General features: G+C 42.9%; 1 protein-coding gene across 1 annotated transcript in view; it reads left to right on the forward strand.

The window, feature by feature from the left end:
- The first annotated feature begins 650 nt into the window (after window positions 1-650).
- The window catches only part of LOC130681269 (bromodomain adjacent to zinc finger domain protein 2B-like), a 112,280-nt gene continuing 90,504 nt past the window's right edge, over window positions 651-22,426 (forward strand). Inside the window, exon 1 of the mRNA XM_057493906.1 lies at window positions 651-782. The gene's annotated coding sequence lies outside the window, so the exon portion shown is untranslated. The remainder of the gene's footprint in view (window positions 783-22,426) is intronic.

Raw genomic sequence — 22,426 nt, forward strand, 5'->3', positions numbered from 1 at the left:
CCCACCCTACTTTCTAAACATTTCTGCAGTCTCTGCAGCCTAAGCTCTGCATACCCATTCAACTGCCCTCGTCCAGCACCCCATCAAATCTTTTGTGGATGCCTGTAGCATCCTCTGAGTAGTCCTTCTGCTATCGCTTTGCCCCCACGAATCCAGTCTCCAAAGAGAGGCCAGAGTGCTCACTTAAAAATGGAATCCTTTCCCCTGATCTAAAACCCTTCAATCTCTCAAAGAATAAAATCAGAACTTAATTTGGCAGGCAGGCCGAGCATGATCATGAGGGCCGTCAGTCGGGGACGGGCAGCCATTGGGCGCAGAAAGCGTAATCCGGGGGCGGAGTAGTAGCTGCAGGCTCCGCCTCCGTCTTTATTCAACCGTCAGTAGCACGTTGAGCGTTGCAGGGATACCATCGGCCGCCGCGTCCTCCGTTCTTCGAGCCGCCGTACCGTGTGCGCAGCGGGCCGACGGAGACCAGTGATGGGCCCGCGAAGTTCTGGGCCCGCTGTGTGCTTGGCTGCGCCTTCCTCCCGACCTCGGCCCCCAGCCTCGGATCGCCGCGTCGCACCCGCTGGGCTCCCGGCGCCGCACTCGCCCCTTCTCGGCTGTTCCGCGACGGGCGGAGGGCGGCGGTCGGCGCGGACATGGAGCCGCTGGCCCGGCCGGACTTCAGAGACCTCGGCTGAGAAGCGGCTCCCGCTTCCGCGGATCTGCGGTGGAGTGTCCCGAGCGGGCCCCGCCGCTTCAGGGGTGAAGACGACAGCGACGGCCCTGCGGGCTGGAAGGTACGTGGCCGCGGGGCGCGGCGGGACCCCTGCCTCCGCCTGAGGGCACGGGGAAACCGGACAAGGGGGCGGCCGTGCGAGTTGCTCGGCGAGCCGCTCGTGGCCCGTGGGGCCGGGAAGCGGCCGACGCGGGTGGTGGGCGCGCGGGGCCCGGCCGGGGGCCTGGAGTCGGCGCGCTCCGCCGGAGGGGCCGCCCGGGAAGGGAGGGAGCGGAGCAGGTGCGCCCGGGCGGACGTCCGAGCGGCCGGCGAAGTTCGCCGGGGCAGAGGGGAGAGGGGCTCGCCGGAGCCGCTGCTCCTCGGTCCCGGCCCAGGTGGTGAGCGCGGCAGCTCTCCTCCCCGCGGCGCGCGTCCTCCCAACCCAGGGCCGCGCCCCCGACCTGCCCCCGCCGCCCGGGACGGGGCCGCGCAGACGGGGTGGCCGGTGGGCGTTTTGTCGTGTTTGGATTTTTCTCGGCGGGGACCTCGAGGGCGAGGGCCGGGCGGCTGAAGTTCAGGTTGGACGGGCGGCGGGGCGGCGGGGGAGAGGCCCCCCGAGGCAGCGCCTTTAAAATAAAATATTTTTTCATTAGGTACCTCTCGTTTTTTTAATTGGGAATGAAGTTTCTTTACTTTGATCTGGGAACTGACAGGGAATTTTCTTGTATTTAGAAATTCACATTTTTCTGGCATTTCGGTTTGTAATCTGCAGCTGAGTAATTTGTAACTCGCCACAGAGATTCTGAGACAGGGACCGTGGGTGTAGTCAGAGTAGCGTGAGGGCCTCTGGAAAAAGACGCCTACCAAAACTCCGTATTAAACAATTCAGCAAAGTCAGAGTCACATTAATTCTTTAAAGTAAAGTATCAAACTAGGACTATAAGCATTCTTAAGTGAAGATTAGTTAAAACCAAAAAGCCAGGAGTAACCCGGCCTGGAATGTTTGAACATCCCCCAGATAAGAAAGTAGCTCAGCATAGCCCATGTCTTCATTGTGTCAATTAAAAGAGGCTATTGTAAAATTTACTTCAGCCTGCCTAAAGGCCCAGTTTATCTTTAACTTTGCCCAGATGCCTCCTCCAGCCCCAAGTCAAGGACTATATAACCTGGGCAACTAATGTGGCAATAATCCCAGTCACAAACAACAAAGTAAAAGACAGGAAGCATCCCCTCTTAAAGATAAGATTGCATTTGAATAGCCAGGAAGTTAACAAGATACTTTTCTTTTTTTACTAAGGTATTACTGATATACATTCCTCTGAAGGTTTCACATGAAAAAAACAATGTGGTTGATACATTCACCCATATTATCTAGTCCAGGCCCCTCATACCCCATTGCAGTCACTGTCCATCAGTGTAGTAAGATGCTACAGTCACTATTTGCCAAGAAGTAAGAATCTTTATTTTATTTTATTTTATTTATTTTGGTATCATTAATCTACAATTACATGAGGGACGTTATGTTTACCAGTTTACCCCCTTCACCAAGTCCACCCCACATACCCATTTGTCACTGTCCGTCAGTGTAGTAAGATGCTTTAAAATCACTACTTGTCTTCTCTGTGTTGCACAGCCCTCCCTGTGGCCCCCCCACCACATTATACATGCTAATTGTAAGGCCCCTTTCTTCCCTGCCCCCCTTCTCCCTCCCTTCCCACCCATCCTCCCCAGTCCCTTTCCCTTTGGTAACTGTTAGTCCTTTCTTGGGTTCTGTGAGTCTGCTGCTCTTTCGTTCCTTCAGTTTTTCCTTTGTTCTTATATTCCACATAGGAGTGAAATCATTTGGTAGCTGTCTTTCTCCGCCTGGTTTATTTCACTGAGCATAAAATCCTCTAGCTCCATCCATGTTGTTGCAAATGGTAGGATTTGTTTTCATTTATGGCTGAATAATATTACATTGTGTATATGTACCACCTCTTCTTTATCCATTCATCTACTGATGGACACTTAGGTTGCTTCCATGTATTGGCTATTGTAAATGGTGCTGCGATAAACATAGGGGTGTATCTGTATTTTCAAATTGGGCTTCTGCGTTCTTAGGGTAAATTCCTAGAAGTGGGATTCCTGGGTCAAATGGTATTTCTATTTTGTGCTTTTGGAGGAACCTCCATACTGCTTTCCACAATGGTTGAACTAATTTAAATTCCCACCAGCAGTGTAGGAGGGTTCCCCTTTCTCCACAACCTCGCCAACAATTTGTTGTTGCTTGTCTTTTGGATGGTAGCCATCCTTACCGGTGAGAGGTGATATCTCATTGTGGTTTTAATTTGCATTCTCTGATGGCAGGCGATGTGGAGCATCTTTCATATGCCTGTTGGCCATCTGAATTTCTTCTTTGGAGAAGTGTCTGTTCAGCTCCTCTGCCCATTTTTTAATTGGATTGTTCACTTTTTGTTTGTTGAGGTGCGTGAGCTCTTTATGTATTTTGGTTGTCAACCCTTTATCGGATCTGTCATTTATGAATATATTCTCCCATACTGTAGGATGCCTTTTTGTTCTGTTGATTGTGTCTTTTGCCATACAGAAACTTTAGTTTGATGTAGTTCCATGAGTTAATTTTTACTTTTTTTTCCCTTGCTTGAGGAGATGCATTCAGAAAGAAGTTGCTCATGCTTATTTATATTATGTTGTCTTTTAAGAGTTTCATGGTTTTATGACTTACATTCAGGTCTTTGATCCATTTTGAGTTTACTTTTGTGTATGGTGTTAAACAATAATCTAGTTTCTTTCTCTTGCATGTAGCTTTCTAGTTTTGCCAACACCAGCTGTTGAAGAGGCTGTCATTTCCCCCATTGTATGTCCATGGCTCCTTTATCGTATATTAATTTATCATATATGGTTGGGTTTATATCAAGGCTCTCTTGTCTGTTCCATTGGTCCATGGGTCTGTTCTTGTGCCAGTACCAAATTGAGACACTAAGTTTCTTGTCAGTTTTCTGGACTATTTTGCAGAGTTAACATAAGAAATTTAATGCTTTGATTCTTTCCCAGAATAGTAGTTTCTTGGTTTGGGAACATATCAATCAAGGCTGCCTGCCCTGCTTTCCAGATGGGCTGAGTTATTGTCTGTTTGTTAAATAATAAGTTAAGAATCTTGCTTCTTAACTTCTTGAGTGTTAAAATGCAATTTTATCTTTAAGGTGGAATCCTTCCTGCCCTTCACTATGTTTTTTACAGCAGGGCCTGCCTGCTGTATTAATTGCCCAGGTTATATATGACTTGATTAGGGGCTGGAGGAGGAAAAGCAGCATCTGGGCAAAGTTAAAGAAGATAAGCTGGGCCTTTTAGCAGCTAAAGTAAATTTTCCAATAGATTCATTTTATTGACACAATGAAGACATGGGCTATGCTGAGCTACTTTCTTATCTGGGGGATGCTCAAACATTCCAGGCCAGGTTACTCCTGGCTTTTTGGTTTTAACGAATCTTCACTGAAGAATGCTTACATTCCTAGTTTGATATTTTACTTTAGAGAATTAAAGTGACTCTGACGTTGCTGAGTTGTTGAATATGGAGTTTTGGTAGGGGTCTTTTTCCAGAGGCCCTCTCCCTACTCTGACTATGCCCACGGTCCTTGTCTCATTATGACAGCTAATTATTTTTGCTACATTAAATGTTAATATAAATTGAGGTGCGAATGGGCATAACATCCTCATTTCCAAATTGTAGCTTTTATCATGTGTATGAGAACCCTCCTGAAATGACAAAGCATTATACTCAATGAGTATTTTTAACATTAAATGATTAGGTATTACAGGAAATAACTGATACTTTACTTCCTGGCTTAACCTCTCCAAGGGCCCAAGGGCCAAATTTAGAGTAGGCAGGTAGCCTAGCACAAGTAAATTTACGCACCCACCCCAAACCCATCCGAACTCTCTTTACACCAATTTACATTCCCAGAAGTAGCATACCCAGGTTTCTTTTCCACCACATCCTTGCCTAAACTTGTCTCTTGTTTTGTTTTGTTTTGTTTTGTTTTGTTGATACCTGCTATTCTGACTGGCGTGAGGTGATATCTCATTTGGTTTTGAGTTGTATTTCCATGATGACTAGTGATGTGAGAATCCTTTCATGTGGTTGTTGGCCATCTGTATGCCTCCTTTTGAAAAATGTTTGTTCAGGCCCTTTGCCCAACTTTTTATCACATTGTTTTCCATTTGCTTTTGGTGTTGAGTTGTATGAGTTCTTTATACATTTTTGGTATGAGCTCCTTATCAGATACGTCATTTGCAAACACATTCTCACATTCATTAGGTTGTCTTCTCACATTGTTGATGGCTTCCTTTGCTGTGAGGAAGTGTTTTAGTTTGGTGTAGTGTCACTGGTTTATTTTTGCTTTTTGTTTTCCTTGCTGGGGAGACATATCTAGAAAAAAACTGTAATGCCAGTGTTCAAGAGTTTACTGCGCATGCTTTCTTCTAGGAGTTTTATGGTTTCTGGTCTTACTTTAGGTCTTTAAACCAGTTTGAGTTTACTTTGTGTATGGTGTAAGACAGCAGTGCAGTTTCATTCCATTGTATAAGGCTGTCTTGTTCTCCCAGCACCATTTTTGGAGACTGTCTTTTCACCATTGCGTATACTTGCTTCCTTTGTCACGTATTAACTGACCGTATAAGTGTAAGTTTATTTCTGAGCAATCTATTCTATTCCATTGATGTGTGTCTATTTTTGTGCCAGTACCTACTCTTTGATTACTGTAGCTATACAACACAGTTTGAAGTCAGGAAGCATGGTCCTCTCTCTATCTTTATTTTTCTTTCTCGAGATTTCTTTGGCAATTTGGGGTCTTTTGTGGTTCTGTACACATTTTACATTTATTTCTCTAGTGTTGTAAAAACATGCTATTGGTATTTGATAGGGATTGCATTGCACCTGTAGATCGCTTGGGGGTATTAAGGTCATTTTAACTATATTGATTATTCCCGCCCATGAGCATGGAATAGCTTTTTTACATATTTGTGTCAAATTCAGTTTCTTTCATCAGTGTCTGATAGTTTTCAGAATGCAATCTTTCTCCTACTTGGTTAGATTTATGTCTAAACTTCATTCATTTTTATTATTTTTTATCTTTGTATTTTTATTTTGTTATGATTAATGTACAATTACATGAAGAACATTATGTTTACTAGGGTCCCCCCTTCACCAAGTCCCCCCCACAAACCCCATTATAGTCACTGTCCATCAGCGTAGTAAGATGTTGTAGAATCACTGCTTGTCTTCTCTGTTGCAGAGCCCTCCCCATGCCTCCGTCATATTATACATGCTAATCGTAATACCCCCTTTCTTTTTCTCCCACGCTGATCCCTCCCTTCCCTCCCATTCTCCCCAGTCCCTTTCCCTTTGGTAACTGTTAGTCCATTCTTGGGTTCTGTGAGTCCGCTGCTGTTTCGTTCCTTCTGTTTTTGCTTTGTTCTTATACTCCACAGAGTATTGGAATCATTGCTACTTGTCTTTCTCCACCTGGCTTATTTTAGTGAGCATATCACCCTGTAGCTCCATCCATGTTGTTGCAAATGGTGGTAGGATTTGTTTTCTTATTGCTGAATGATATTCCATAGTGTATATGTACCACCTCTTCTTTATCCATTCATCTCCTGATGGACACTTAGGTTGCTTCCATTTCTTGGCTATTGTAAATAGTGCTGCGATCAACGTAGCGGTGCATATGTCTCTTTCAAACTGGGCTCCTGCATTCTTAGGGTAAATTCCTAGGAGAGGAATTCCTGGGACAAATAGTATGTCTGTTTTTTGGATTTTTGGGGAACCTCCATACTGCTTTCCACAATGGTTGAACTGACTGACATTCCCACCAGCAGTATAGGAGGGTTCCCTTTTCTCCACATCTTCACCAACATCTGTTGTTGTCTGTCTTTTGGATGGTGGCCATCCTAACTGGTGTGAGGTGATACCCCAGTGTGGCTTTAATGTGCAGTTCTCTGATGATTAGCAATGTGGAGCATCTTTTCATGTGCCTGTCTGCCACCTGAAATGGCTTCTTTGGAGAAGTGTCTGTTCAGATCCTCTGCCCATTTTGTAATTGGATTATTTGCTTTCTGTGTGTTGAGGTACGTGAGCTCTTAATACATATTTTGGATGGCAACTCCTTATCGGTTATGTTTTCTATGAATATATTCTCCCATCCTGTAGGATGTCTTTTTGTTCTACTGATGGTGTTCAAACGGAATCTTATACCCCGTGCCATGTCATTCCAATTCTAATTTTTTTTTTTCCAGAACACCAATTGACTGAGAAAACTGTTAGGAAGAGGAGAAGATGTGATACAGGAAAATCGAGCCTAAGCTGAGAAGTGAGATGGTGTGGAGACTGGTAGATAGTGTCTTTCCATGTGTTGCTTTCAAGGGTCATAGCGAAAAAAGGTTGCTAAGGAGATAAAGCCCTGGGTGTTTACATCACCTGGTATCGGTGGAGCCACCTAGCCACTAGCCATTAATGGGAAGGCTAGCATGCGGCACTGTTATCTTTCCTGCGGAGTTAGACGTGTGGCATCCCCCGTTTGCAGTTCTGTCAGACCCTGTGTGGGACTGTCCTGGCACTGGTGGTGGTGGACCTGAGAGCTCTACCATTCCTGCTGGGCTGTTCCAGCATCCCTCTCAGAACAAGGCCTCAGTAGTGCTCCTGGTAGAGAGAGAGAGAGAGAGAGAGAGAGAGAGAGAGAGAAAGAGAGAGAGAGAAAGAGAGAGAGAGAATTGCACTCAAGAGACGGGCAGTTTTTTTCTATAGCTCCATGAGCATGTTCCTGATGTTTATTTTGAGATCTGTTTCAGGAAGATTGATTTGAGTCCTGTTACCAGGTTCCTTTGACGGTTCATATTTGTAGGTGGCGCCCTGTAGCTCCCAGGAGATTTACTCTCTGGGGCTGCTCAGCCCTTTAGGGGGATGGCAAGGGTCACGGGAGCAGCGCTGATGCCCTCCACTGCCGGGGGAAAGAGGTCTCTCCTGCTTCCCGGCCACAGTGCCTGTCTCCACTGCCAGGGCCAGTTTGCGGAGCACGCAGGGAGAAGCTGCCGTAGGTGGGGACGTCCTCGCTGGCCTGGTGCGATGGTGGGGGCCGCCGGGTAGCAAGCCAGTGCCGGCAGGGAGGCAGGCCGTGTATCAGTCACAGCAAGGTAGGGGGGCCTCGGAGCTGCGAGGCCAGCCAGGGGGACGGAGCGACTGGAGCTCCTAAAAGTTCTCCCGCCTGCTGGGCAGAGTGCACCCGGGCAGTTTGGCGCACCTGTCCTTTCTCCTTAGTGGCAAGCTCTGGAAGCCTTGTCCCTTTAGCAGCTGTCTCGCTGTTAGGAAGTCTCTCAGACTGCCCGCCTTTCTTTTGTCCCATAGCGGCCGGATGTGGATCCCTGTGTTGTCCCACAGTGGCTGGAATCTCAAGTCTCTGGAAGTATTCTGCCTGTCTTGGCTTTCCAACCCCACCGATCCTCCAGAGCGCACCACGTATGGTAGGTTTGTGCTCCCAGAGCACATCTCCAGGGCTGGGTGTTCAGCAGTCCTAGGCCTCCACCCCCCTCCCCGGTTCCGTTTCTCTTCCTCCGTCCTGTGAGCTCAGGTGTGGGAAGGGCTTTGGGTCCCTGTGGATCACGGCTTTGTACGTCACCCTTCTCCTTGAGGTGACAGCCTGCCGCAGCAGCCTTCTTCCCTGCTGCTCTTCCAGGATTTGGGGTAGTTGTTCTATTTCCATATTGTACGTCTGTATGTGGTTCTGGGAGGAGGTTTCTTCCTCCCATCTCACGCCGCCTTCTTCAATCCCATCAATCCATCTTTTTTTTTTTTTTTTCAATTACACTTGTGTAGGGTTCCTTTCCCCACCCCTTTGACTTGTAGTTTGTCTGTGTCCTTGGATCTCAAGTGAGTCTCCTTAAGGGAGCACGTAGGTCATCCTGAGTTTTCATCCCTTCTTCTAATCCTGTTTCTTTTGATTGGAGCATTGAAAGTCTGTCCTTTCATTCTGATAATTGATAGCTGTGGCCTTATTGCACTTTTAAATTTTTTATTTATTTTTTATTTTGTTACTATTAATCTACAATTAGATGAAGAAAATTATGTTTACTAGACTCCCCCCTTCAAGTCCTCCTCAGAAACCCCATTACAGTCCCTGTCCATAAGCGTAGTAAGGTGCTGTAGAATCACTGCTTGTCGTCTCTGTGTTGCACAGCCCTCCCCATGCGCCCCCCCACATGATACATGCTAATCGTAGTACACCCTTTCTTTTCACCTGCCCTTATCCCTCCCTTCCCATCCACCCTCCCCAGTCCCAGTCCCTTTCCCTTTGGTAACTGTTGGTCCATTCTTGGATTCTGTGATTCTGCTGCTGTTTTGTTCCTTCAGTTTCTCTTTGTTCTTATACTCCACAGATGAGTGAAATCATTTGGTACTTGTCTTTCTCCACCTGGCTTATTTCACTGAGTATAATACCCTCTAGCTCCATCCATGTTGTTGCAAATGGTAGGATTTGTTTTTTCTTATGGCTGCTTATTGCACTTTTTAAACTGGATTTCTTTCTTCTTTTTTGTTTGTAGTTTCACTCTGTTCTTTCATCATTGCTCTCCTGGTCATGAGCAATAGCTTTGTTATAATTGATATGTATCTATATCTATCTATCATCTATCTGTCTAATCATATATCTGTCATCTTTCTATATCTTTCTATCTATCTATCTGTCTTTCTATCTCTCTATCTCTCTATCTATCTATCTATCCATCTATCTATCTATCATCTGTCTATCTAATCTATCTATCATCTATCTATCTATCTATCTATCTATCTATCTATCTATCTATCTAATCTAGTCTGTCTATCCATCTATCTATCATCTATCTATCTATCTATCTATCTATCTATCTATCTATCTATCTATCTATCTATCTATCTATCTATCTATCTATCTATCTATCTACCTATCTTATCTATCTATCTATCTATCTGTCTATCTATCTATCTATCTATCTATCTATCTATCTATCTATCTATCTATCTATCTATCTGTCTATCTATCTATCTATCTATCATCTATCATCTGTCATCATCTTTTTGTCTGCCCATCTATCCTTAAGTACAGAACAGTTAACAACACAGCTTATATGTCACTTCCCTACATTGTACTTCCAAAAATCTTGCAAGGTAACTAGGCTGTAGAGATAGCACTGCATTCACTGAGACACTTGCAGGTCGAGTCAGCCGCTTGTGCTTACAAAACCAGTAAATGGTGGTGCAGGGACTTCAGCCCATATCTCTGTCCTCTGTCCTCTTACCTCCTTATCACTTGCTGACTGTATTCTAGCCACATTCATTGACTAAGTGCTCCCTGAAGACCACAAGTATCCTTCCTCTGGGCCTGTTGTAGACAGAAACCTAAACTTGGTGCTTTGCTCACCACCGTGTTTGAGGCACATCGGTGTCACCGCTGATAGGAGGAGGGACAAATGAAAAGGAACACCAAGTTCTAGACAGGAGCAGTTGGGAGCAAAGAGTGTGTTGTTGAGTGACGTGTTTGAGTGTCCAAACTTCCCTCTTTATCTAGTTAAATACTTCTTTACATTTGTAAACATCATGAAATCTACTGATTTCAAAAGCCCAAACACATGTTATTACAGCAATTCAATTGTTGAGGTGAGAAAAAATGAGAAGGGCTTCACTCTACCACTTAATCTATGACTGCATACTATTAAAACCAAACAAAAAGAATCCACTGTGGCTGGAAGGGCTCTTTTGTACTCACTGTCTCTCTGGAGACTCAAACAGAATCCCCCTTTTTTTTTCAGTTTCACTTGTGTAGGGTACCTGTCCCCACCCCTTCAACTTGTAGTTTGTCTGTGTCCTTGGATCTCAAGTGAGTCTCCTGTAAGGGAGCACGTAGATGATCTTGAGTGAGCGATAGCTTTGTTTAGTATTATGATTTCCTGTCTACCTACCTACCTGTCTATTTATCTATCCATCTATCCATATCTATCTATCTACATATGTATGTATGTATGTATCTAATCTATCATCTATCTATGTCTATCTACTATCATCTATGTACCTAATTAATCTGTATGTATATCTATCTGATCTATCAATCATCTATGTATGTATCTATTTTCTCAGTTTTGTCAATGTTCTGTCACTAGGTGCACATTCATTCCTTAACCTTCCCCACTTAGAATGCAGTCTGTTTCCAGTGAGTCTCAGACTAAGACATATGGATACACATACACAGTAATGGCTTAGTGTGATGTCACATTTCCTCCTTGTATTGACCTGCTTCACTGAAAGTCAGCATTTCTCTTAGATTTTTTATAAAAGTTCACATATATGTAAATGGAAAATTCACTACCGATATGCTGTGCTTGAGTGGACAAACTACCTGACTTTTATTTCCAACTAATTTTTGTGTCTAAAAATCCTATCATTAGCCACTCAAACAAAGTAATGAATCGAGAAAATTCTTTTGCAGCAAATATTTATTTAAACGCTTAGTATGTCCTTGGCATTGAGGTAACTCTATCAATAGAAGAGTCAGCAAGTATCATATATACTAGTGCAAGTGATGTATGTAAATTATTTCCTTTGATTATCTCAACAACTCTGTGAAGTACATCGTGCACCAGATGAGTCTGAGGTTAGTGATTTTCCCCAAAGTTACCCGAAGCTGTTAAGTGAGAAATTTGGATTTGCACAGAGTGTTTGATTATAAATAGTCTACACTATTAACATCTTCAGCCTCTTGTATCTTCCTTCTTTGGAAATTGCAGCTTCAGAAGAGTGGCAGATGTTGTTATGCCAATGATTATATCAAATATACCAACAATTGATTTGGAAACAAGGGTACAAGTGAGCTGAACAGGTGTTTTAGTAATTGTATAGCAGGAAGAAGCAGTTATGTAGTGATGGTACTTAAGCTAGAAAATGAAGACTATGTAGGAGTTAAGCAGCAGAACAGGGAGTGGAAGAGTATTTCTAATAGAGGAAATCAAGTGGCTAAAGGATGTAGAGCAGGAAAGAGACTGGGACATTTGAGGAAAAGATAGAATGTGGCCAGTTATTGCCTCAAACCTTGGAAGAGTGGGGAAAATAGGCCATAGAGTATGTCAGTTTAGATAGAGATGCTCATATGTGGGTTTCCATGTTGAAAATATTGGAAATTTTTAGCAATTACCTGTGTCATGAAACAGAAGGGTAGGTTTAGGAGTAAGACTCCCCAAATGGGAAGTTTTGTAATAAAAAAACAATAAGTAAATAGATACCTTGGTTACTTTGTAAGGCTCTGCTGTACCACAGTACTACACACTGGATTGTTTACACCACAGACATGTATCCTTTCACAGTTAGGGGTCTAGAAGTCTGAGAGTGAAGTGTCACCAGCTGGGTTCCTGCTGAGGGCTGTGGCCTGGGGTCGGCTCCATGCCTCTCTCCTAGGTTCTGGTGGGTTTTGGCAGTATTTGGCTTATAGAAGTGTTCCCCCAAACTCTTTCTTGTCAGTCACATGCCATTAGGCCTACGTGTATATCTGTGTTCAAACTTCTTTTTTTTTTCTTGTTATTAATCTACAATTACATGAAGAACATTATGTTTACTAAGCCCCCCTGTTCACCAAGTCCCCCCCACACACCCCATTACAGTCACTGTCCATCAGTGTAGTAAGATGCTGTAAAATCACTACTCGTCTTCTCTGTGTTGCACAGCCTTCCCCATGCTACACCCTACGTGGTAATTATACATGATAATTGTAATACCCGCTTTCATTTTCCCTGCCCTTATCCCTCCCTTTGCACCCATACTCCCTAGTCCCTTTCCCTTTGGTAACTGTTAGTCTATTCTTGGGTTCTGTGATTCTGCTGCTGTTACGTTCCTTCAGTTTTTCTTTGTTCTTATGCTACACATATGAGTGAAACCATTTGATACTTGTCTTTCTCCGCCTGGCTTATTTCACTGAGCATAATACCGTTTAGCTCCATCCATGTTTTTGGGAATGGTAGGATCTGTTTTCTTCTTATGGCTGAGTAATATTCCATTGTGTATATGTACCACATCTTCTTTATCCATTCATCTACTGATGGACATTTAGGTTGCTTTCATATCTTGGCTATTGTAAATAGTGCAGCGATAAACATAGGGGTGCATCTGTCTTTTTCAAACTGGAGTGCTGCATTCTTAGGGTAAATTCCCAGAAGTGGAATTCCTGGGTCAAATGGTATTTCTATTTTGAGAATTCTGAGCAACCTCCATGCTGCTCTCCACAATGGTTGAACTAATTTACATTCCCACCAGCAGTGTAGGAGGGCTCCCCTTTCTTCACAGTGGAGAACGTTGCCAACATTTGTTGTTGTCTTTTCAATGATGGCGATCCTTACTGGTGTGAGGTGATGTCTCTTTGTGCTTTTAATTTGCATTTCTCTGATGAGAAGCGATGTGGAGCATCTTTTCATGTGCCTGTTGGCCATCTGGATTTCTTCTTTAGAGAACTGTCTATTCAGCTCCACTGCCCATTTTTTAATTGGATTATTTGCTTTCTGTGTGTTGAGGTGAATGAGATCTTTATATATTTTGGATGTCAACCGTTTACATGGTATGTCATTATGAATATATTCTCCCATACTGTAAGGTACCTTTTTGTTCTACTGATGGTGTCCTTTTCTGTACAGAAGCTTTTCAGCTTGATATAGTCCCACTTATTCATTTTTGCTTTTGTTTCCATTACCCGGGGAGATATGTTCATGAAGAAGTTGCTCATGTTTATGTCCAAGAGATTTCTGCCTGTGTTTTTTTCTAGGAGTTTTATGGTTTCATGTCTTACATTCATGTCTTTGATCCATTTCGAATTTCCTTTTGTGTATGGGGTTAGACAGTGATCCAGTTTCATTCTCTTACTTGTAGCTGTCCAGTTTTGCCAGCACCATCTGTTGGAGAGACTGTCATTTCCCTGTTGTTATGCCCATGGCTCCTTTATCGTATGTTAATTGATCATATATGTTTGGGTTAATGTCTGGAGTCTGTATTCTGTCCCACTGGTCTGTGGCTCTGTTCTTGTGCCAGTACCAAATTCTCTTGATTAGTGTGGCTTTGTAGTAGAGTTTGAAGTTGGGGAGAGAGATCCCCCCCACTTCATTCTTCCTTCTCAGGATTGCTTTGGCTATTTGCGGTCTTTGGTGTTTCCATATGAATTTTTGAAGTATTTGTTCCAGTTTGTTGAAGAATGTTGTTGGTAATTTGATAGGGATTGCATCAAATCTGTATATTCCTTTGGGCAGGACGGCCATTTTGACGATATTAATTTCTCCTACCCAAGATCATGGGATGGGTTTCCATTTGCTAGTGTCCTCTTTAATTTCTCTTAAGAGTGTCTTATAGTTTTCAGGGTATAGGTCTTTCACTTCCTTGGTTAGGTTTATTCCGAGGTATTTTATTCTTTTTGATGTAATTGTGAATGGAATTGTTCTCCTGATTTCTCTTTCTATTAGTTCATTGTAGTTGTATAGGAAAGCCACAGATTTCTGTGTGTTAATTTTGTATCCTGCAACTTTGCTGTATTCTGATATCAGTTCTAGTAGTTTTGGGGTGGAGTCTTTAGGGTTTTTTATATACAATATCATGTCATCTATAAATAGTGACAGTTTAACTTCTTGTTTCCCAGTCTGGATTCCTTTTATTTCTTTTGTTTTGCCTAATTGCGGTGGCTAGGACCTCCAGTACTATGTTGAATAACAGTGGGGAGAGTGGGCATCCCTGTGTTGTTCCCGATCTCAGAGGAGAAGCTTTTAGTTTCTTGCTTTTCAATGTGATGTTAGCTGTGGGTTTGTCATATACGGCCTTTATTATGTTGAGGCACTTGCCCTCAATGCCCATTTTGTTGAGAGTTTTTAATCATGAATGGATGTTGACTTCTGTCGAATGCTTTTTCAGCATCTATGGAGATGATCATGTGGTTTTTGTCCTTCATTTTGTTGATGTGGTGGATGATGTTGATGGATTTTTGAATGTTGTACCATCCTTGCATCCCTGAGATGAATCCCACTTGGTCATGGTATATGATCCTTTTGCGGTATTTTTGAATTCGGTTTGCTAATATTTTGTTGAGTATTTTTGCATCTACGTTCATCAGGGATATTGGTCTGTAGTTTTCTTTTTTGGTGGGGTCTTTGCCTGGTTTTGGTATTAGGGTGATGTTGGCTTCATAGAATGAGTTTGCTAGCATTCCCTCCTCTTCTATTTTTGGAAAACTTTGAGGAGAATGGGTATTATGTCTTCTCTGTATGTCTGATAAAATTCTGAAGTAAATCCATCTGGCCCGGGGTTTTTTTACTTGGGTAGTTTTGTAATTACTGCTTCTGTTTCGTTGCTGGCAATTGGTTTGTTTAGATTTTCTGTTTCTTTCTGGGTCAGTCTTGGAAGGTACTATTTTTCTAGGAAGTTGTCCATTTCTCCTAGGCTTTCCAGCTTGTTAGCATATAGGTTTTCATAGCATTCTCTAATAATTGTTTGTATTTCTATGGAGTCCATCATTATTTTATCTTTCTCGTTTCTGATTTTGTTGATGTGTCTTGATTCTCTTTTTCTCCTACTAAGTCTGGCTAGATCCTTATCTATTTTTATTTTCTCAAAGCACGAGCTCTTGGTTTCATTGACTTTTTTTCTGTGGTTTTATTCTTCTCAATTTTATTTATTTCTTCTCTGTTCTTTATTATGTCCTTCCTTCTCCTGACTTCAGGGCTCATTTGTTCTTTTTCCAATTTTGATATTTGTGACATTAGACTATTCATTTGGGATTGTTCTTCCATCTTTAAATATGCCTGGTTTGCTATATACTTTCCTCTTACGACTGCTTTTGCTGCGTCCCACAGAAGTTGGGACTTTGTGTTGTTGTTGTCATTTGTTTCCATATGTTGCTAGATCTCCATTTTAATTTTGTTGTTGATCCATTGATTATTTAGGAGCATGTTGTTAAGCCTCTATGTGTTTGTGAGCTTTTTTGCTTTCTTTGTACAATGTATTTCTAGCTTTATACCTTTGTGGTCTGAAAATTTGGTTGTTAGGATTCCAATCTTTTTGAATTTACTGTGCCTCTTTTTGTGGCCTAGCAATGTGGTCTGTTCTGGACAATGTTCCATGTGCACTTCAGAAGAATGTGTATCCTGTTGCTTTTGGATGTAGAGTTCTATAGATGTCTATTAGGTCCATGTGTTCTAGTGCGTTGTTTACTGCCTCCATGTCCTTACTTATTTTCTGTCTGGTGCATCTATCCTTTGGAATGAGTGGTGTGTTGAAGTCTGCCAAAATGAACGCATTGCATTCTATTTCCTCCTTTGGTTCTGTTAGTATTTGTTTCACATATGCTGGTGTGCTGTGTTGGGTGCATATATATTTATAATGGTTATATCCTCTTGTTGGACTGACCCTTTATCATTATGTGATGTCCTTCTTTATCTCTTGTGACTTTCTTTGTTTTGATGTCTATTTTGTCTGATACCTGTAGTGCAACACCTGCTTTTTTCTCCCTGTTTGGATGGAATATGTTTTTCCATCCCTTGACTTTTAGTCTGTGCATGTCTTTGGGTTTGAGGTGCATCTCTTGTAAGTAGCATATAGAAGGGTCTTGCTCTTTTATCCATTCTATTACTCTGTCTTTTGATTGGTGCATTCAGTCCATTTGCATTTAGGGTGACTATTGAAAGATATGTACTTATTGCCATTGCAGGCTTTAGATTTGTGGTTACCAAAGGTTCAAGGTTAGGTTCTTTAGTATCTTACTGTCTCACTTAACTCGCTTATTGTGGTGTTATGAGCACTGTCTGGTGATTCTTTATTTCTCTCCCTGCTTATTCCTCCCCCTCCATTCTTTATATTTTGGGTGTTTTATTACGTGCCCCTTTGTGTTTCCTTTGACTGCTTTTGTGGGTAGTTGATTTTATTTTTTGCCTTTAGTTTATTTGGTTGGTCTGCTTTCTTTGCTGTGATTTTATTTTCTCTGGTGACATCTGTTTAGCCTTAGGAGTGCTGCCATGTAGAGCAGTCCCTCTAAAATACTGTGTAGAGGTGGTTTGTGGGAGGGAAATTCCGTCAACTTTTGCTTGTCTGGGAATTGTTTACTCCCTCCTTCATATTTAAATGATAATCGTGCTGGATACAGTAATCTTGGTTCAAGGCCCTCCTGTTTCATTGCATTGAATATATTATGCCATTCTCTTCTGGCCTGTAAGGTTTCTGTTGAGAAGTCTGATGATAGCCTGTTGGGTTTTCCTTTGTAGGTGCCCTTTTTCCTCTGTCTAGCTGCCTTTGAAACTCCTTGTCCTAGATCTTTGCCATTTTATTTATTATGTGTCTTGGTGTTGTCGTCCTGGGGTCCCTTCTTTTGGGAGTTCTGTGTACTTCCGTGGTCTGATCAATTATTTCCACCCCCAGTTTGGGGAAGTTTTCAGCAATTATTTCTTGAAATACACTTTCTATCCCTTTTTCTCTCTCTTCTTCTGGTACCCCTATAATGTGGATATTGTTCCTTTTGGATTGGTAACATAGTTCTCTTAATATTGTTTCATTCCTTGAGATCCTTTTATCTCTCTCTGTGTCAGCTTCTAAGCGTTCCTGTTCTCTGGTTTCTATTCCATCAATGGCTTTTTGCATCTCATCCATTCTTCATTAACATCCTTCCAGAGATTGTTTTATTTTTGTAGTCTCCCTCCCTACTTTGTCCATTAGCTCTTGCATTTTTCTCTGCAGCTCCATCAGCATGGTCATGACCTTTATTTTGAATTCTTTCTCAGGAAGATTGGTTAGGTCTGTCTCCCCAAGCTCCTTCTCAGGGGTTGTCTCTGTTAGTCTGGTCTTGATCAAATTCTTCTGACTTTTCATGGCGATAGAGGTAGTTGTGGGGAGTTGACGCATATGTCAGCTGGGAGAACATCCCTTCTTGCTATTTTGTGGCCTTAGTCTCCTGTGAGAACAGCGACCCCTAGTGGCTTGTGCTGGGCAGCTGCATGCAGATGTGGCCTCTAAGTCTGGCCCGAGCGGCTGCTCTCGGTGTGGCCGGCCTCAGGTTGCTGCTCCACTATGGCAGAGCATTGCCGGAGGGGGAACGTGCCGGAGGCTGTTCATCGCCGTGAGGGGCCTCCAAGCTCCACTGCCGCCCAGGGGGTTAGGGCGCCCAGAGTTCCCCATGATTCCCAGCTTCTGTGCTGAGCACGCCAGGACGCTTCCATCCAGCTGTGGGGCCCCTGTCCCTTAAAGACTTTCAAAAAAGCCCTCGCTTTTCTTTTGTCCCAGGGGCGCCAGCTGCGCTGACCCACTTGCAGGTTTTACCGTTCTGTTTCCCTAGTGTCCAGCACACCATGCACTGTGTGTCTCCGCTCCCAGTGTGGATGACTGGGGCTGGGTATTTAGCAGTCCTCGGCTCCTTCTGCCTCCCCGCTCCGACTCCTCTCCTCCCACCAAGGAGCTGGTGTGATTGGCACGCTCGGGTCCCACCAGGCCGTGGTTTGTATCTTACCCCCTTCGTGTGGCGCTAGGGTCTCGCAGATGTAGATGTAGACTGGCTGTTGTACTGTATCTTCTGGTTTCTCTTTTAGGAGTATTTATATTTGTTGTATTTTCAAAAATATATGTGGTTTTGGGAGGAGATTTCGGCTACTCTACTCACGCCACCATCTTCGCTCCTCCTCCCTCTGTGTCTTTTGATTGGTGCATTTCCTGCATTTACATTCAGGGTAATTATCGATAGATATGTACTTATTTCCATTGCAGGCTTTGCATTCGTGGGTACCATAGGTTAAAGGATAGCTTCTTTGCCATCTAATCGTCTAACATTAACTCACTTATGCTGTTATAAACACAGTGTGATGATTCTTTATTTCCCTCCCTTCTTTTTCTACCTCCTCCAATCTCTGTGTTTTAGGTGTTTAATTCTGTACTCTCTTGTGTTTCCCTTAACTCCTTTTGTGGATAACTGATTTTATTTTTTGGCTTTAGTTAGTATTTGTTGTGCTTTCTTTGGTGTGATTTTATTTTCTCTGGTACCATCTATTTAACCTTAGGAGTACTTCCATCTAAAGCAGTTCCTTTAAAATACACTGTACAGGTGTTTTGTGGAAGGTAAATTCCCTCAACTTTTGCTTATCTGGAAATTGTTTAATCCCTCCTTCAAAATTAAGTGATGATCTTGCTGGATACAGTATTCTTGGTGCAAGGCCCTTCTATTTCATGCATTATGTATATCATGCCATTCTCTTGTGGCCTGTAAGGTTTCTGTTGAGAAGTGTGAAAATAGCCTGATTTGTTTTCCTTTGCAGGTGATCTTTTTTCTCTGGCTGCTTTTACTACCCTGTCCTTGCCTTTGATCTTTGCCATTTTAATTATTATGTGTCTTGGTGTTGTTCTCCTTGGGTCCCTTATGTTGGGAAATCTGTGGGTTTCCATGGTCTGAGACTATTTCCTTCCCCAGCTTGGTGAAGTTTTCATCAATTATTTCTTCAATGACACTTGCTATCTCATTTTCTCTCTCTTCTTTGGTACCCCTATAATGCGAATATTATTCCATTTGCATTGGTCACACAATTCTCCTAAGTGTTCTTTCATTCCTGTAGATCCTTTTGTCTCTCTCTGCCTCAGTTTCTCTGTATTCCTGTTTTCTATTCCATCAACAGTCTCTTGCACCTCATCCAGTCTGCTCTTAAGTCCTTCCGTTGTTTGTTTCATTTCTGTTGTCTCCCTCCAGAAGTCATCCCTGAGCTCCTGCATATTTCTCTGGAACTCCATGAGCCTGGTTATGACTTTTATTTTGAATTCTTTTTTAGGAAGACTGGTTATACTGGTCTCACCAGGCTCTCTCTCTGGAATTTGAGTGATTTTGGACTGAACCAGGTTGTTCTTCCTTTTCACGGTGATAGAAGTGATCACTGGCGAGTGGTATGTGTGTCAGGTGGGAAAACAAAGTCCCTTCCTGTTTTCTGGTCGCCTTGCCCTTCTCTGCTTCCTGTGCCCGTTAACTGCACACAGGGAGCAGTCTCTGGGTTAATCCCCTGAGCTACCTTGGGTGGGGCGGCCCTCAGGATCGCCTTAGGCACTGGCAGGGGTTGCAGGCGAGCTGCATGTGTTCTCCTGCGAGAAAGGCACCCCTTTGTGACTTCTGGACTTTGCACCGGCTTCATTAAGCTTGTGCCAGGCAGCTGCTGCGCACAGGGGGCAGGTTCTGGCTCTGACTCTGACTCGTTTAGGTGTGCGCTGGGAGAAGATTCTGTGTGGTTGCTGTGAGTGGGGCTGCTCCCCTGCTGGTCTACAGCAATGGTGCTTCAGTGGTTTGCTTGCAGCGCCCACCGGGGAGAATGAACAGGCTGCTTATCGCTATGATGGGCTTCGGAGCTGTGTTGCTACCCAGGGGTTTAGGGCACCTGACGTTCCTTCACATTCCCAGCCTGCTTTTCTGTGTGTGCCTGGACGATTTAGTCCACCTGTTAAACCCTTGTCCCCTTACGACTTTTAACGTGCCTGCTTTTCTTTTGTTCCAGGGCAGCCAGCTGTGGGGACCTGTTCCTGGTCTCCTTCTCGGAATTTACTTTCCCATTTCTGTCATATCCCGTACACCGTGCTATGTGGGTCTGTGCTCCCAGTGCAGATTACAAGGGCTGGTTGTTGAGCAGTCCTCTGCTTGCACTCCCTCCCCAGGTTGATGCTCTTCCTCACCCCAGTGAGCTGCGGTGGGGGGAGTGCACGGGCCCCACCATATTGCAGTTTTGTATCTTACCCTTTTCGTGAGATGCTGAGTTCTTGCAGATGTAGGTGTAGCCTGGCTGTTGTACTGTATCTTCTGGACTCTCTTTTAGGAGTAGTTGCATTTGGTGTATTTTCAAAATCTATATGGTTTTGGGAGGATATTTCTGTTGCCCTACTCACGTCGCCATCTTGAGTGAGTCCCCTCGTGGTTTTAATTTGCATTTGCCTGATGATTAGTGATGTGGAGCATCTTTTCATGTGACTGTAGGCCATCTGTATGCCCTCTTTGGGAAATGTCTCTTCCGGTTCTCTGCCCATATTTTAATGGGTTCTTTGTTTTGTAGTATATTTATCCAGTATATATTGGATGTCAGCCCCTTATCAGATATATCACTTTCAGATATGTTCTTCCTTACAGTAAGTTGCCTTTTCATTTTGTCGATGTTGTCCTTTACTCTACAGAAACTTTAGATCGATGAAGCCCCTCTTGTTTATTCTTTCTTTAGTTTCCCTTGCCTGGGGAGGTGTGTCGAGAAAAAATTTACTCTTGCTGATTTTCAAGAGATTCATGCCCATCTTTTCTTTAAAAAGTTTTGTGCTTTCATGCCTTTAGGTATTTAATCCATTTTGAATTAAGTTTTGTGCATGATGTTAGACAGTGATGCAATACCATTCTCCTGCATGTAGATGTCTGGTTTTCCCAGCACCATTTATTGAAGAGACTGTCTTTTCCCCATTGTATATTCTTGCCTCTTTTGTCATATTTTAATTGACCATATAAGTGTGGGTTTACTTCTTAGTTATCTGTTCAGTTCCGTTGATTCATATATTCTTGTGTCAGTACCATACTGTTTAATTCACTGCAGCTTTGTAGTATAGCTGTTTACCCCCAGCATTGTTCTTCATTGTCAAGGTTTCTTTGGCTCTTCAGGGTCTTTTGAGGTTGCATATAAATTTTAGGATCTTTTCCTCTAGTTGAGTGAAAAATGCCATTGGTTTTTTTATAGGAATTGCATCGAATCTGTAGGTTGCTTTGGATAATATGGCCAATTTAACAATATTCATTCATCCTATCCAGGAGCACGGGAGAGCTTTCCATTTATTTGTGTCTTCCTCAGTTTCTTTCATCAGTGTCTTAGAGTTTTGAGAGTATAGGTCTTTATCTGCCTTGGTTGAATTTTATTCCCAGTGATTTTATCCTTTTTGAGGCAATCATAAATGGGATTCTTTCTTAAATCTCTTCCTGGTAGTTCATTTGTATGTGTAAATGTGGCAGATTTTTGTGCATTGGTTTTGTTTGCTGTGACTTTTACTGAGTTCATTTATTAATTCTAGTAGTTTTTTGATGCAGGTTTTAGGGTTTTGTCTATACAGTATCATGTCACCTGTAAGTAGGGGCAATTTGACTTCTTCCTTGCCAGCTTGGATGCCTTTTACTTGTCTGGTTGCCGTGGCTAGGACTTTCAGGACTATGTTTAATAAAAGTGACAGTGGGCATTCTGGTCTTGCTCCTGACCTTAGAGGATAAGCTTTCAACTTTTTGCAATTCAGTGTGATGGCAGCTGTGAGTTTGCCATATATGGCCGTTGTTATGTTGATGTATGTTCCCTCTCTACACACTTTGTTGAGTTTTTAGCATAAAAGCATGTTGGGTTTTGTGATCCTTTTTAGTACCTATTGTGATGACAATCGTTTTTGTCCTTCCTTTTGTTAATGGGATGTGTCACATTGATTTGCAGATACTTCACCATCTTTGCATCCCTGGAATAAATCCTACTTGTTCTTGGTTAATGAGTTTTATAATGTATTTTTTAATTCAGTTTGCTGCTAATTTTTTTGAGGATTTTCACAAATGTGTTCACCAAGGATGGTGGTGTCTTAGTGTTCCTTTTTTGTTCTGTTTTTGTTGGATTTGGTATTGGGGTGATGCTGATCTAATAAAAAGGTGTGAAGTTTCCTTCCTTTTCAATGTTTAG

The sequence above is a fragment of the Manis pentadactyla genome, chromosome 16 (genome assembly GCF_030020395.1).
Source record: "Manis pentadactyla isolate mManPen7 chromosome 16, mManPen7.hap1, whole genome shotgun sequence".
Classification (NCBI taxonomy): Eukaryota; Metazoa; Chordata; class Mammalia; order Pholidota; family Manidae; genus Manis; species Manis pentadactyla.